This window comes from Atractosteus spatula, chromosome 8 (genome assembly GCF_055471065.1).
Source record: "Atractosteus spatula isolate fAtrSpa1 chromosome 8, fAtrSpa1.hap1, whole genome shotgun sequence".
NCBI lineage: Eukaryota > Metazoa > Chordata > Actinopteri > Semionotiformes > Lepisosteidae > Atractosteus > Atractosteus spatula.
This window is the reverse complement of record NC_142713.1, coordinates 35,238,715-35,254,241: the sequence shown is the minus strand read 5'-3', so window position 1 is coordinate 35,254,241 and position 15,527 is coordinate 35,238,715. Positions and strand designations below refer to the sequence as shown.

The window sequence follows — 15,527 nt, the reverse complement described above, 5'->3', positions numbered from 1 at the left end:
TTTTCTATTTCAGTTTAATCTTTTCCTATTAAGCAGTTCTAATTTATTTCTCATATTCTCATAGGACTTTGTGAATCCTTTCACTTTTGGCTGCAAACTGGTATTTAGGATAAGAAAGTCCCTTGATGAAGCAAATACCTTTTGAACTTAGAGGTCACAAGTCGGTAATCTGTTTAAAGCTTGTTTTAAAGCTGAAGATATGTCCTGACTTATTCTATTCACACACTTTGCTACAGTGAGTGTACTTCCAGGTGTGGCTAAGGGTGAGCTCAACTGGCTTGGGAATTCCTGGCCGCAACAACAGCAGCTAATGAGTAAAAGGCTATTCAGTGGAAGTACTGTTATGCTAATGAACTGCATGACTATAGGAGTTGTTATTAAACACACTATTATCTAAGAAGAACTGAAATGTTCATAAGCACAAATTTAGATCTAACAAGTGTGAGTGGATATCTTATAAATATGTTGAGTAATGTTTTGCATTCTTGTATTCTAATTTGAGCAGTAGTTCTAGCATTAGATATTGCAGTAAAAAATTAAAAGTATCAAAAAATTACATTGCTGAATACAGTATCTTTGTAATGTACAGTGCTGTTGGTGATGTAACTGTTGAACATTTTCAGTTAGAAATACATCGCTGCCATTTATAAACCGAAATGCTGATTTGAGATTAGAATGTATAGTTTGGTATGTATTAAATATGTATTATGAAATTAAGAATTATAATCTCTAGATCTATGAAGATCTGTATTTTAAACATTATGATTTACCTTCTAATATAAAAATATTCCCAAAAAGTTTGTAACAAAAAAACAGATAAGAAAAAATCGAATATCTGTGGGTCTCAACTCTAGTTCTATTGGACATCTATATTTTATTTTCTCCGACATTTTTTATTTGGGGTATACTTTTAAATTTTCTATTTTAAAATTTGCAACTAGTGTCAACCCTGTAACAATTTCACAACAACCATGATTAAGGTATATTGGCTGAAACATAAACTGAACTGTAGAAGAAAAAAAACAACTTATTGTGGTACCTTTATGTTTCCATTGTCATCTCTGGCTGTTCATCATATGATCACCTGTTCAAAGCTATTATGTCAGAAATAGGGATAAGCACGAAGAGGAAGTACTACTTAAAATAAAATTTGCTCAGATTGCTAAAAACCGTATTCTTTAAGGTAGGCATTTTTGAAACTCTGGAATGAATGCAGAAACAAGTTGACCAAAAGTGTAAACAAGCAAGCGGAGTCAATTCATTAGGTAACTGAAAATTCTGAACTCAGCTGGAGTGAAAACCAGTAGACAATGTGGAGAGTTACAGATATCTCAGCTGGTTTGCTCTCATATCCAACAACTAGTGTTGGTAACAACTGTCCTACAGTGCTTTTTAACTTAGTTCCTTTTTTGATTGTACACTGTAATGGTAATTCATTTTATGTGATTAAAAAACATTATTTATTCTTGAGTGCAGTACTTCTAGTGTTCTGTAATGCTACCAATTGATAACAGCTCAATGTGTATATATTTTAAATATAGCATAAGTAAGGATCCAGATAGACTAAAATACAGCTTGGTACAAAAGACTGCATGTAGTATGGAGTTTTATGGTGTGGCCTCTGCTGTGTCATCCTGTATCCTGTAAAAAAGACTTAAATGTGTCTTCAAAATTGCACAGCATGGAATTATTTGTGAAGCACTGTACAATGGTATCCTAGTCGCAGGTTTTAATTTCTGCAGTAGTTAACATGGAAAGACTTGAGCAAAACAAAAAAACCACAATGCGTAGATATATTTCCTTTGGTATGTTGTGGTCTCAGTTACCATTTTTTGTTGTAGTTCCACCAGGATTTGAAGCTAGACAAAGCAGAAACAATAGCTCTTGTAAGTAAAGATAAGACACATTTTAGGAGGAATTAACTGATTTGTTAGTTAAACAAGAAAGGCATTCCATGAGAACAGAAGAAATGTTTGAAATGAAAGGAAACCATTCTGCCATTGTTGTGTGTACTTTGATAGTGCCATTGAGGATTTCAGGTACATGCATCAGATCGTCTCATAATCTTTTCTGTTCAAAACTAAAAAGATTCTGCTTTGACTCTAGGGCATTTCTTTGAGCACATTACTGATCTCTGGAATCATTTCAGAGTAAGTGATTTATTTTGTAACACAGTGAACAAAATATATACAAAAATGGAACAAATTAAACCATACTATGTCTTACTAGGCCTGTACACTTTTAGCATATTTAACAGCTTTGATTTTAATTTTGTTGTTTGAATAGTGTGCTTTATTATTGCTCTGCACATTGTCTAAAAGAAGTAAACTATATCTACATAAACATCTACAATTTTTCATAGTTTGCTTCTTGCTTGGTTTCCATTTCCCTTATTTTTATAATTTGTTTTTCCTACCTGCATACAACATACTACACTTGGCTACATTAAATGCCATCTGCCAGGTGTTTGCCCAGTCTGGAATTTTTGTCTGTCACTTTGAATTTGTTCCTGAGCTTCTACATTGTTTGCTTCATATTGTAGTATCTTGTGCGAGCTTGAGTAGTGAACTATACTGGAATCTAGACCATTGACCTTTATTAGGAAGACCAGTTAAGCAGGGCCTACCTTTACTACATCTCTGTTGACTATCCTCTCTCATCCTATGGTTTCCTTAAGTTATATGTAATAGTAAAATGGCATATTGGGCCATAATTACTTGATTCAGAATAGTCACATTTTTATGTATGGGTGATATGTAAAAAAAATTCCAGTCAGTATGTATTATGTCTGTCTGGAGTGACTGCTTGAAGATTTTTTATAAACAGTCTCTTTTCCTTAAGTACAAATACAGTTAGTAGGTGCTGTCAGGCTCTAGTGATTTGTTTATATTAAGAGGTTCTGGTACCTGTAACACATCTACCTCTTTTGAACTAATTATTCAATGCAGAACTATTTCTTTGTTCTGAGCCTGAGGAATATTGTATGTTTCTTCCTTGGTAAACACATAAGTGAAATATTCATTAAGTGTATCAGCTAGTTCCTTGTCTTTGTCAAAAGACTTCACATTTTTGTATCTATGACACATTTTACTTATTAATTGCTGTTCTTATAGTTGTACTTCTAAATAAACATTTTCATATTTTATCCCCCATTTCAATATATTTTTCCCCTTATTCTTCTTGATAATTTGATCATGTTCTACTTATAGTTTTAGAATTTGCCTTTTGTCTCCTTATGGTTTTTGGAATTGAGTTATTTAACCATTTGACCCATTGCTTTCAAGCCTTTGAACTGATTGTCCTTGAATAGTACTTGATTCTAGTTGAATATCCTTACATTGCTGCCATCCATTCTCTGTAGATGGTCTGTCCTATTCTACTTATTTTAAGCTTTGTCTCATTTCTTCAAAGTTTGCTTTCCTGAAATTAACTCTTTATTATGGCGTCTGTAAAGTTTCAAAATATACTTCAAAGCATGCCATATTAAGATCACAGTTCCCTAATGGCTCTCTCACCTCTGTCTCTTTACTTGATTGTTTAAAAAGACTACATAAACACAGGCATTCTCTGTAGTATGTGTTGTGCCAAACTGAGTAAGGAAGCAGTCAGGATAGTCTGGTGTCTTTTATGTCATTTGGCAACCTGGGGATCAGTTCCCCCCTCTCTCTCATCTTTCTGTTTTAATATTCTTACGAATACCGATGTATACCTCTGTAAATGTAGGATTTGCACTTTCATTGAGGTATATGTACCATTTGAGTTTCAGCTGCCAACAACCCTTACAAATTGTCACAAGCATTATGAGCAAAATGAAAGTTTTAAATGGTGACCATTTCTCCACCTTTTTCCACCTTCTCCTTTTCTTCTGAATGCTGTATATCAACAAATGTTGTATTCATCATTTTTACTCTTTGTCAGCCAAGTTTCGGTGATTCTAGTTAAATCGTAATTCTCTGCTAATGGAGTGGCTGCTGTTTCTTGCATTTTATTCCTGATTCTCATGATAGTTATAAGCATTTAAGATCCTGGTCCTTTCATTTTTGTTGGGATCTCATTTTGATTCTATACCCTGTATTCCCTTAGTCTTTTCCTATTTGGAGTTTACAAGAGAGGAAAATCCAAAGAATTTAAATGTTTTGAATCCTCTGTAGATGCTTACTCCAAGTGCTCATCTCATTCAGTTGTAATACATTACATCTTTTCATTGTTGATTTTTTATAAATCTTCTGACTGTTGGGATTCTTTTGGAAAGTGCCAAATATTGCAAATCACAGGTTAAAGAACCATATCTGATGCTTTATGTATAATTATCTTTCTATGGCTTTCAAGAGTCTAAACCGGTAGAGGCTCTAGTCCAGTGCACTGATCGAGTTCTGCTGATTAGACGAGTGTTTGAGCCTAGACACACTGTGACTGGGAGTCCACGAGTGCATTGCCTCCTTCAGTTGGTATTGTTGCCTGTCGGAAGAAAAGCTGTGTGAGAAATTGCAAATGGCTCTACATGTTAAAGATGTGATGTGAAAGTAGTCTTAAAGCAATTGGCTATTCCCAATTTAATGAGTATATAAGGAAGAATAATTTGTACATTTCTAAAATTAATTCAGGGTTTAGGAGCTAAATTACATAAAAACATCACATTAATTGAATTAGCAATTCTAATACATTGTTTTTGGGAATGTATCGTCCTTTTGAAATTAACTGAAAAGAACAGGAAAAAGTATGCGCTGTGTTTTTGGAGGTTACTATTGGTTGTGATATACTTCATCTAACATTATCTCACTACGAAAATCTGTTAAATGTTAAATACTGAAAGACAAAATTCTGAAAGAAACATTCGTGGATGTTGCTTGACTTTACGTATTCACAGGCTTTTATGATTTCATGAACTTGATAGGGGAAAATAAAGTATCTTTATGCTATTTTCCAATATAAGAGACTTTATGTACCTAATATTTTGAAATAATTTTGACTGAGTTCATATGCTTGAGTGTGTACTGTTTTAATAATTCCTTTCTCCTATTTATTTTATGAAACTCAGTCTTTTGTTAGGCATTAACAAACCTAACAAAAACTTTGACAAAAAGTAGCATATAAAATAATGTCATACAACCGTTTAAGAAGATTGCTTATCCCCTATACACTGTCTGGGCTTAGTTAGATTAATCTCTGTTCTAGTAACTTGAGAAAATGTTGTTGGACTGTTGGCAATACTGCATTTGGAAGCATTTCCCAGCTCATTGGCATACAACATAAAAGAGGTCAAGTTGCGCAGGAGTTCTCATATCAAATGCCTAAGAGCAACACCTGCTACACAGACAGGACCCTAGAAGCCATGCATATCACCACTGCTAGTGCTCGTCTGGGCCTGCCTTTTCCACAGTGTGAACTGTTTGATCTGTCCCCAAGTTGGTTCCCATTAGACACATTCCGCCAGCTTTACCAGGGTCAGTGCATCAAAGTACATTTGGCTCCACATTTTATGAAAGGAATATCAAAGAGTTCATGTAGAAGGTCATGTAATATACATAGCGGATGGCTAATTCAATTACATAGAAGCCAGATTTCGAAGATTATCAAATCAGATTTCTAAAACTAAGAAATTTACTTTTTATTTTTTGAATTGTGGTGCAAAGTGCTAAGGTGTTGAATTATGTTTTTTTCATTTTGTGTCCATCACATCCCCTGTTCTCGCTTTAATTTTTTTGCATGTGTATTACGTTGTTTAAATACCTTTACGTCATGTATAAAAACAATATTTTACCTGCAGCCCTCACTTTTTCAGTATCTTGTTTTTTTGAGATTCGTTACAGTAAAAGCCTAAAAGTACTAAATTCATCTGTTAGTTTTCTCGTTACCTTTGTTTGCCTTGTATTTTAATCTTAAAGATTAATTTGCTTCATAAAGTATTTCACAAAAATACATATTTCTTAACAAATCTTGAGAATACCCAAGCAAAAATCCTTCATGTACATTATCCAAAAGTTCTTATTCTGATATTTGGATATGGTAAATGCCTCCAGAGCAAATTGTAAAGGTTAAAACAAAATCACCATCACTCTTTGAGGAAAACATCTGGATGTGTGGACAAGGTGCATATTTACTGAGGAAGCTAAGTTTGTTGGAACATGTTAATTACACCCAGAAAGGCTGGAAAAGGATACCCTTGATTTATATAGGTGATTTTGATACAAGCCCTGACCTTTCCTTTCTGTGAAAACAGCATGACTTCAGAACTTGCAGATGTCTTTAAGGAGATCAGACTGTTCTTTTTTTTCTCTTGGCCTGGATGTTGTTTTGTTTTTTTTATAGGTATTTTATGATTGACAAGAGTTAATCAAAAATTGGTAAGAATTTCAAGCAGTCTACAATGATTAATGGCATCTTCCTGGCAATGCAGTAGAAAATTCTTATTGTTCTCTACATAGTATCCCCTAAAACTAGCAGATTATTAGACTTGAAGGAACGTGTTCTTTAAGTGTTTTCTCTTAGGAGGTTTAAGATAAAATTGACAAGAAGCAAAATCCTTGCAACAGGAAATGTGGTTGAATTATTAGGCTTATTGGTTTAATTTGATAGGCTTGTGTTCAGGGTACTACAACATGTGTAGGCTTTCAAAGGCTTTATGGAAGGCTTTAAAAAAGTCATTTTATTGGGTGCTAAAATGGTCAGCACAGGACTAAACATTTTAATCTAACATCACCTTTTATTTGGGTTGGATATTCTGCTCCTTTTGAAGCTATAATAAAACAGCAGGCATTTTTTCTGTCTTTCTAATTTCCTACCACTTCACAGTGATTATTTTTTATATATATAGATTTACTATTTGTGTCCAGATCTAAATCTTTTTCTAGTTTGTTCAAACAAATGTTGAAGGTGTATTTAAGTATAGGCAACCAGCTTTGCTTTAATCACTAAGTCCCCTGTTGTGTGTTGTGCACCTCATTATAGCTATTATGTTAATATAGACTTTCATCTAGATCTTATTATATTTTAGGTTTAAAATTTATGAGAATACTGATCAAGCTAGAGGGTTTACCGATTTATCTCCGCTTTGTATGCATCAGTTTTTGTAGTATATTATCAAATATTTTGTACACTTTTCAGATTTAAATTTATTAAGTGACTGTAGGGAAGTGAAGTTTTTCTCTCCCCAAGCCTTGATGGATAAAAAATGGTAACGCCAATGAAAAGTCACTTAACTAGGTGATTGGTCACCACATGCAACCAGTATGGCCTGTATGTGCTGTGGCGTAGAGTCTACCAGCATCTGGAATACCGTTTGTGAAGAATATGGTGAGGGATAATTCATTTGACCATATCACATTTCTCCACTGCTTGGTAACCCACTGCATATGCTCTTTGCAGCACCGGACTCATAAACGTGCACTGTGTATGCACTGCAACCCAACAGTGGTATCCTGACCTATTGAGTTCCTGGCAGACTGTTTTTGATTAAATTGGCTGCTCTCACCCCAGGTTTAAATTTGCAGTCAATTGCATTGTTTTTGGAGTATGCCATCCTGCCCATTGTCCCCTTTTTGATAATGTCTTTCCCAAAGAGCAGGGGAAAGGGAAGGATGAGATTATCTCAGACATTGTTTCTCCTGAAACGTCAGCTGGTTGTGCAGTCTAGGTCACTGAAGCTCCTGCCTAAAGTGGCCCACCAATCACTGTTCTTTTAAAATCACTGAGATTTCGTATCATAGCCAGATTAGCCATATTAATAGGCAACCAGAACTGCCTAACAATTATTAGGATCAATTTTTATACATGATCCTAAGCATGCAAGGATCATCTTTGCTTAATTAATGCATAAGCTACACCTGTGTAGAAGCCCTTGATTTCAATTTAGGATGGTAGCTGTTTTCCCCAGATTGTTTTTTTTGTACACTACTTTGTAAAGTAAAAGTTTAGCAGATTAAATGCATCTTACACAAACCTAATTTGTAAAACAATATTCTTAAAATGTATCAAAATTCTAATACCAGACGTTGGTTGCAAACGTGCCACAGCAGCAACATTTTAAATGAAAAATCAATCTGGAGTTAATTCTTAACTATGTTAGGAAACAAATAGTGAAGCTAAAAAAGACACATCTCATCATTTAAGCAGCAGTTAAATACCTTGTTAAACTGCTGTTTAAATGCTCAGTTGTCAATATCAGAAGTATTTTTTATTTTCACACTGAAAGTAACTTAGTGCCATTCATAAGTGAAGAATAATTTTGATTGAGGGTTTTATTTCTGTTTTCACTCTCACAAAGTACAAATGCAATCCCTTTACAGGGTCCCCACACAACCAGCAACAATCTGAGTGTTTGCTCTTACGGAGATTTTTAAAATCTTCGAAGACACCAGGCATGTACCATTGTTGGGGGATTGGGATAGCTGGAATTATGAATCTTAAGATGAGAGGAATCAACTGTGGCTATTTCCAGTAATTGGTTTTCAAAGAGTTTTGTGTTTTCCATGAGATATGTATGTTCTAAATTAAAAGTTAAAGAATAGTAAGTAGTCTGTTTTCTAAGCTAACATTACTTAAGTAAGCATTATTTTCCTCAAAACCAATGAATATTTATTAATACTGTCAAAAGAAGAAAGGTTATAAACACGATGAGGCTATTTGGCCAATCTGTCAATGGGCTTGTTTATCGGCTTTTTTAAAATATCGCCAGTCATGTCATGACACAACATTAAATTATTATTACCAGGACCATTTATAGTAGGTTCGAATATGTAGTCTCTTGGTGTTGCCCATTAATCAGCTGCCATTAATTAAGCTACTTGCCAGCTGTATCTGCTCTCTTGCAGTATTCCAAGTAGACTTCTAGCTTGAAAGAGTGAGTCATTTTCCAAGTTAAGATTCTAAAAGAGGGGTCTGTTTAATTAGTGTGTAAATTATAATGAAATACTCTTGAGCCCTTTTCTAATTAATTCTTCAGAAGCTTTGAAATTTATCATCCATAACTTAAGTAGCTTCCAAAACATTCACATTAAAATATAATACATCCCAAAAGACCATTTTCTACATTCTTTATAAAAAATTAAAAGATTTTGTCACTTCATTCTCTGTAGAAGTTGAACATATCTTTAGATATTCCTGGGCAGCATTTGTAAGGGTTCTGGACTCGTAAATGGAAGTTTGTGGTTTCAAATCCCAGGTCAACACATTGCTGTTGTTGTACCCTTGAGCAAGGTACTTCAGCCAAATTGCTTCAGTAAAATACCCAGCTGTATAAATGGGTTCATATGGCAGTTGATTTGAATATAAGTGTCAGCCAAATAAATTAGTAATTAGTTGTAATAATTAGTAATTTCTTGTACTTCAGCTGTTCAGCTTTTGGTGGTCTCTGCATAAACAAGAAACAGAAGTATTAATATGTCACTGTGAATGTACAGATAGTGGATAAAAGATTGGAAATACCAGTGTTAAGTCATGTAGTAGTGTGTTGGGCCAGTTGTGAGGCATGTATGCTGTGTGACAGTCTGTCAGGTCTGAAATTCTGCAGGAGGGATGCAGTTCCAGTCTTCCATAAGAAAATCAATCAACTCATGCACGGTTGATGGAAGTGGAAAAGGCTGTCTCGGGTGTCATTCCACAGTATCCCATAAATGCTTCATTTGGTTCAGATATGGTGACTGACAAGGCAGTGACATATGGATAACATCTGTGTCATTCTCATTAAAAGACACCCCTCCTGACAGTCAAGAAGTAATGCAACAAAGTGTGAAGATGATCCCTCAGAGCCATTACAATTAGTTAGCGATTAGAATTGAACTTGACTTCCCATCTAAGAGAATGAGAATACCCTTAGCCATGCCAGGAAAATGCACCTACAACATTATGGAGCCACCAAAACCCTTCACTGAGTTTGAATCGAACAGTATAGAGGTTCCCAAGACAGATATCAGCTCAATATTCAGTAGCAGAATTGTAAGTGTTGGATATTTTGATATATACAGGAAAGGCAATGCATCAGATATTAATAATAGGCTCTCTAGAATAGTTAATGCAACATTTAAGGTTAAACTGCCAATTTTTTCTTTAAAAATTATGAAAAAGAAATGGCAATCAGATGGCAATCTTGGTTTGTGCAGGAATTTTCACATATACTCCTTGTTGTTACTAAAGAGGCTGAATGACCTCCTCTCCTTTGCAAATGTTTTTGAGTATGCTAATGATGTTTGAAGTTTTTATCAGGACCTGTTTACATGATGTACTGTTTCTCAAAATGCTTTATAAAGTGCAGCAGGCGTAAACATGACCATACCAACTTTCCACTTACAAACTTTAAAAGCTTTTAATAAACAGTTCTGCATGGAATAAGCCTTTAAACTGATATAGGAACTAGCTCAGGTGGAGCTGCTTGAAATTACCCTTTTATAAATTTATTAAGACTTAAAAAATATACATATATACACTAACTGACAAATGCAGTATGGTATTCTCATCTGACTTATCAGTGAAGTGGCATCACAATTAGTATCTCCAATCATAATGAATGTAATAAACCAAGAACAAGGCAGGAATATAAGGCAGACTAGGTCTTCATTTTTGGTAAAAGACCATCTGGTAGGGAAATTCATATTTAAAGTTCTGCATATGGAGTTCTTAAATGTAAAAGCAAATAGACTGTGAGGGTTTTATCTTCAAAACACATTTGTTGTTTGATATCAAATTTATGATGATATCTCATTGGGTGAAGTATTTAATTTCACTTCACCTTGAAAAGAGTCATAGTCTTAAGAGATCTTAATTTGCAATTCATGAACATCTGTCTGTTTTGCAGTTCAGATACTGTAAGAAAACAAAGATAAAATAAATCCAACAGATTTTACATACAGAAATAATTTAAATACTTTTAAAACAATTGAAATTACCTGTTACTTTTCATTTTATAGCAAATTTTGAATTACCTGTTATCAATCAATATAGCTTAATGCTACAATCCCTATACACCCAGTGCACCCATTCTCACAACACATCCACCTATCAGAACTCTTAATCTTTTTACACTGTAGGAGCAAGGCAGAAATTAATGCAAAAACAGAAATATACTATCTAATCCAAGACCATAAAATGCAAGACTTGGAACTGCAACAAATTCATAAAGTTATTAGGAAAAATACCAAATCTTTATTGCTGCTGTTACACCAACATTTTTATTGAACTGACATGGCATAGGCAAGTATATTATTATGTCAAACAACATGGGTCATCAACAGGGCATCTTACAGGGAAATGCACACACTAATTTATGTTGCCAACATAGGATGCAGACATGCTTTTTACCAGTTTAGAGATTTTGTCTTGTAGAATTGTGTTCAATTTCTTTCACAGAGTGTGGAAAGTCATGTTCTCGGTTTTCTGAGCCCTAGATGGCAAATGTCCCAGTTCATCCCACAAATGTTCAGTGGGGGTCAAGTCTGGTAAATAATGATCACATTTCTCAAGAAAGCTGTTGTTACATGAGCAGCACGAGGGTGTATTCGTTGTGCTTGATTATTGCCACACAGTTTGGCTATAGTTTGACCGGGCCAAAAAAATTCGCATGTCTGAATATTGATGGTAACTTTAGAATCAATAGTACTGTTAACCAACTGTCTAAAACAAGAAAATGGAGAATTTAATATGTGTTTCTTTCTTTCAATCAGAGAGTTTTCAGTCTTAGTTGATTTTCTGAGTTGACATGCAGTATCCCATATTTTCCTTGCACTACCCTTACAGGATGCCGTTAACTTTGGAGTGCTTACAATGTAGTCAACACTAATTGGAGGCACAGGAAGTCCCAGGAGTCACAATTATATGGTACACTGAGGAAATCCTGGCCCCAGTCAGCTTATGCCATAGCCTTGACTTGTGCACTTCCCAGTCTTGTAAAAACAGTGAATTCATCGGCAACGTGCCACAACAGATGGTTGAGGAGATGAATCGGCGAGAGTGAATGTTGGAATGTCGCCTTGGTGTCCACGTCAGTGACCATTTCTCGTCTGTTTGAACATGTTAGAAGTTCTGGTACTCTGGTATTCATCCTCATCCATGGTCACTTCCCCAAGATAGCACCAGAACATTCATCTTCAACATCTTTACCACCGGTTTAATTTGTCTACAGCAGTAGGAATCGCTGTTGTCAGGACTCAAACTAGGCTATATAGTTATTTAACAATCCCGAGATATTCAGTGGATTATAAAACAATATACATTTCTTCTAGAACAAATCTGTTTTTAGTTAAACTACAAGAAAAGGCTAAAACAAAAAACAAAAAATGGTTGTGTAATAATGAAGTGGTTACAATTACTGATTGTTTATTTTAAGAAAATTTATTTTTCTTGGGTTTTATTTCAGCTCCACTCAGATTTGGTATTGCGTGTATATCCGGGCATTTGTTTAATCTTATCACTTACTCCATTATGTTAGGACAGTAGGAAGTAGCTCTGAATGCCTGTACATTAGAAATTTAAAAGGTGAACCTGCTATTTAATACAATTTTGGAATTTCAGTTATTCTTGTTTTTCTCCATGTTTTTAGTAAAATAATCGGTTTTGCTCATATTGAAGTATTTGAAAGGAAATGTTAATCAAAAATTAATGTTAATCAAAAATTAGGTTAATCAAATACGTGTTTTACGTTTACATTTTGAGGTTTTTTGTTTTCAGTGTGAAAGGTAAAGACAGGTTTCTACAAACACAATCATGTCAACTAAAATAAGATGCTAAGGGCAAGTTTAGAAATGTTTACCATTCAGATTTTACTGAAATGTTTAAATATTTCAAAGAAAGATAACAGATTAGGAAGTCTGTCCCAGATTGGCACTGAACTGAGTTATCTGCCTGTCTATGTGGAGAACCTATTTATTGGAAAGTGTACCAAAATTTTGTTTTTCTACTTAGTTTTACAGAGGTAAGCTGTGGTCCATTGAAAGCAGAATTTTTTTTCACCCAAGAACTACAAACTTTTCTATTTTAGCTGTTCCATTTCACAGTTAAGCCATAGGCGAGGCCCTTGTGGAAATCCTCTTATTACGTATTTGATCCAAATATTGAGTCCAGACCATTGCTTTTGTCCTCTGTGTGAACATGTTTTGAACTCTTGGAAAAATGTAGTTAATTCTACACAATCTATTCTATTCTACATAAATGTTAACTATATGATCTAAGCTATATCCACATTTACTCTCCTACTGTGCATAAGCTGATTTGGTATGCAAATGCATAAAAAAGTGGTCACTGATAATTTTGGTAATTAAGTGAAATTGCAAATGTTGAACTTGTGAATATCAAGTATGAAAACTACTTTAAACTTAACTTTTTTTCTTCTATAAAATGTTTATACACAATGATGGCATTTGTGTAAGTTCAAGAAGAGGAAGTGAAGTACACATCAGAAAAGAGAAGAGACACATCCAGACAGCATGACCTACTGTCTGCCATGAATATAAAAGCAGCATGGGTGGAGTGGATATTTATGACAGTGTGCTGAGTTTCTACAGGATGAGAAATAAGACCAGGAAACAGGCATGCCAAAGAAAATGCAATGAAAACAGAATATCATATGTGATTTGCACTTAGTACAAAATTAACAGTTTTGCCCTCTTGCCAAAAGAGGAAACAGTTTCCAGAAATGCCACCCAAGATGCATAAAATAAAAAAGTGGAAGTTTTAATATGATTGTGTTTTTTAATTGAAGTTGTTTAGATGATAAAATTAAATGTAAAATAGATAAATCTGAATGCATTTATTTGTACAAAATTGTGTATATAATATTACCTTTATCTTTTATACATTGTGTGACAGATGCATTAAACGGTGCATGCAATTCCAGTCAAAAAATACTTTCAAGGATTTTAACAAAAAATAGTTTTTCTTAGTCATTTATTGCATTATTTCCTGTTCCTGTTCATGCAGTTTTTAGTGTTGTCCTCTCTGAAGTCTTTTAGTTTGCTAATGTGATATGGATAATTCTGACATTCTCAGTGGCACTGCAAAATTCATAATATATTTGTCCCTGCCGACCCTATATCCTCTGGATACAGCAAAACAATCTAGAAGTAGGAAATTTTATCTACCTTGTTTATATCGTGAAACATCCTTTAATAACCATTGAATAGAAAAAACAACACAAACTCTCTTGACTATCTTCATGTATTAGTATATACTAAGTGAAGAAACATTTTACTTTCTGTTCAGTGCATTATAATGAAAGGAAGAACCATTTGTTCCATCTTAAAATGAATTTGTTATATAAATTATTTTTTTATGTAGTTTTCCCTAATGTACGTTATATATTCCATAGGCCCTGCAAACACTATCGTTAAGGTGTTTCATATGCCAATAAAGTATACATAGGAAGAGTTATGGTATAGGTTCACAATATTGCTGATTTCATAAACTAATTCATTGTGTAGGTTCATTATAACAGGCATTTTTTCATCTGCAGACTATTTTTGTGTATGTCTCCCCTTTTCTACACTTTTTCACATGTAATGTAATCTAAAGTTTCACTTTATTATGGTTTTAAACACTTTTTTATTTCTATTTTTACATTATAAATCAATCGACAACAATCTCAAATTTACAGTGTTGAACTGGAGACCCATTTATACAACAGCTGGGCTTTTAGTGGAGATACTTTGCTCAAGGGTGCAGCATCAGCATCAGGTCTGGGTCTAGAGTCCAGAGGTCTAACTTCCATTTCACACTGCTGCCTTAGTGGTTATATGACAGCTTGTCACATTAAAATGGAATTATCTTAATTTCTGTTAACCTCTACAGGCGAATTAGAGAACTTTTGTGAGCACTTCTTAAATGGAAGCTGAATACCAGGGAATACGTTATCACAAAGTTCCAGTCAGGTATCCGTCTTATTCTGAACAGTACATTGTTATAATGTACTTTGGGTAACAATATGTCTGTATTTAATTTTACTTTGGCTGTGATTCATCACAATGGAAAATCTTATTTAAAAAAAAAACATTTTTTTGGTGTTTTGTAATCATTCTTATAGACATATTGGAGCCCATGGAGCACAATATTATTTCAATATTTCTGAAACTGTAGACTGCTGTTCTGTGATTGTTTTGGGTGAACATAAAATGTAAGCAGCTGTTTGTCTTTGTGTTTGACAAACAGATCACATCTCTAATACTGTGATGTTTGTGTCCTGTTTATCCATGTTGACTGAAGACTGAAGATTAATTTCTCAAGATTCTCTTGAGAATGACCCAGAAACAGGAAGTCCCACAAGATGGATAAATTATATATTACAAATCCTTAAGTTAATACATATGTTTTGTTAAAGCATCTAAAACATTTTTAAAAGTAAAATAGTCACCGATGAAAAGAATACACAGCAAATAAAATAACTAATTTTATTATTTAAAAGTTGGACTTTTTCTGCTAGTGTATATGTGGTACATCTTAAAGTGTTTTGTGATGTTTGGCTTTGTTGTTTAACCATTTTAAATATAAATTTGCTGTGCAATCTAACAGTTTGCAGTAACTTTAGCTGTTTGTTTGCTTTTTTCTAC

At 34.1% G+C, this 15,527-nt stretch overlaps 1 protein-coding gene across 3 annotated transcripts in view; it reads left to right on the top strand.

The window, feature by feature from the left end:
- The window catches only part of LOC148829506 (periphilin-1-like), a 96,131-nt gene that overhangs the window by 47,128 nt on the left and 33,476 nt on the right, over positions 1-15,527 (top strand). The gene's annotated exons all lie outside the window — the stretch shown is intronic.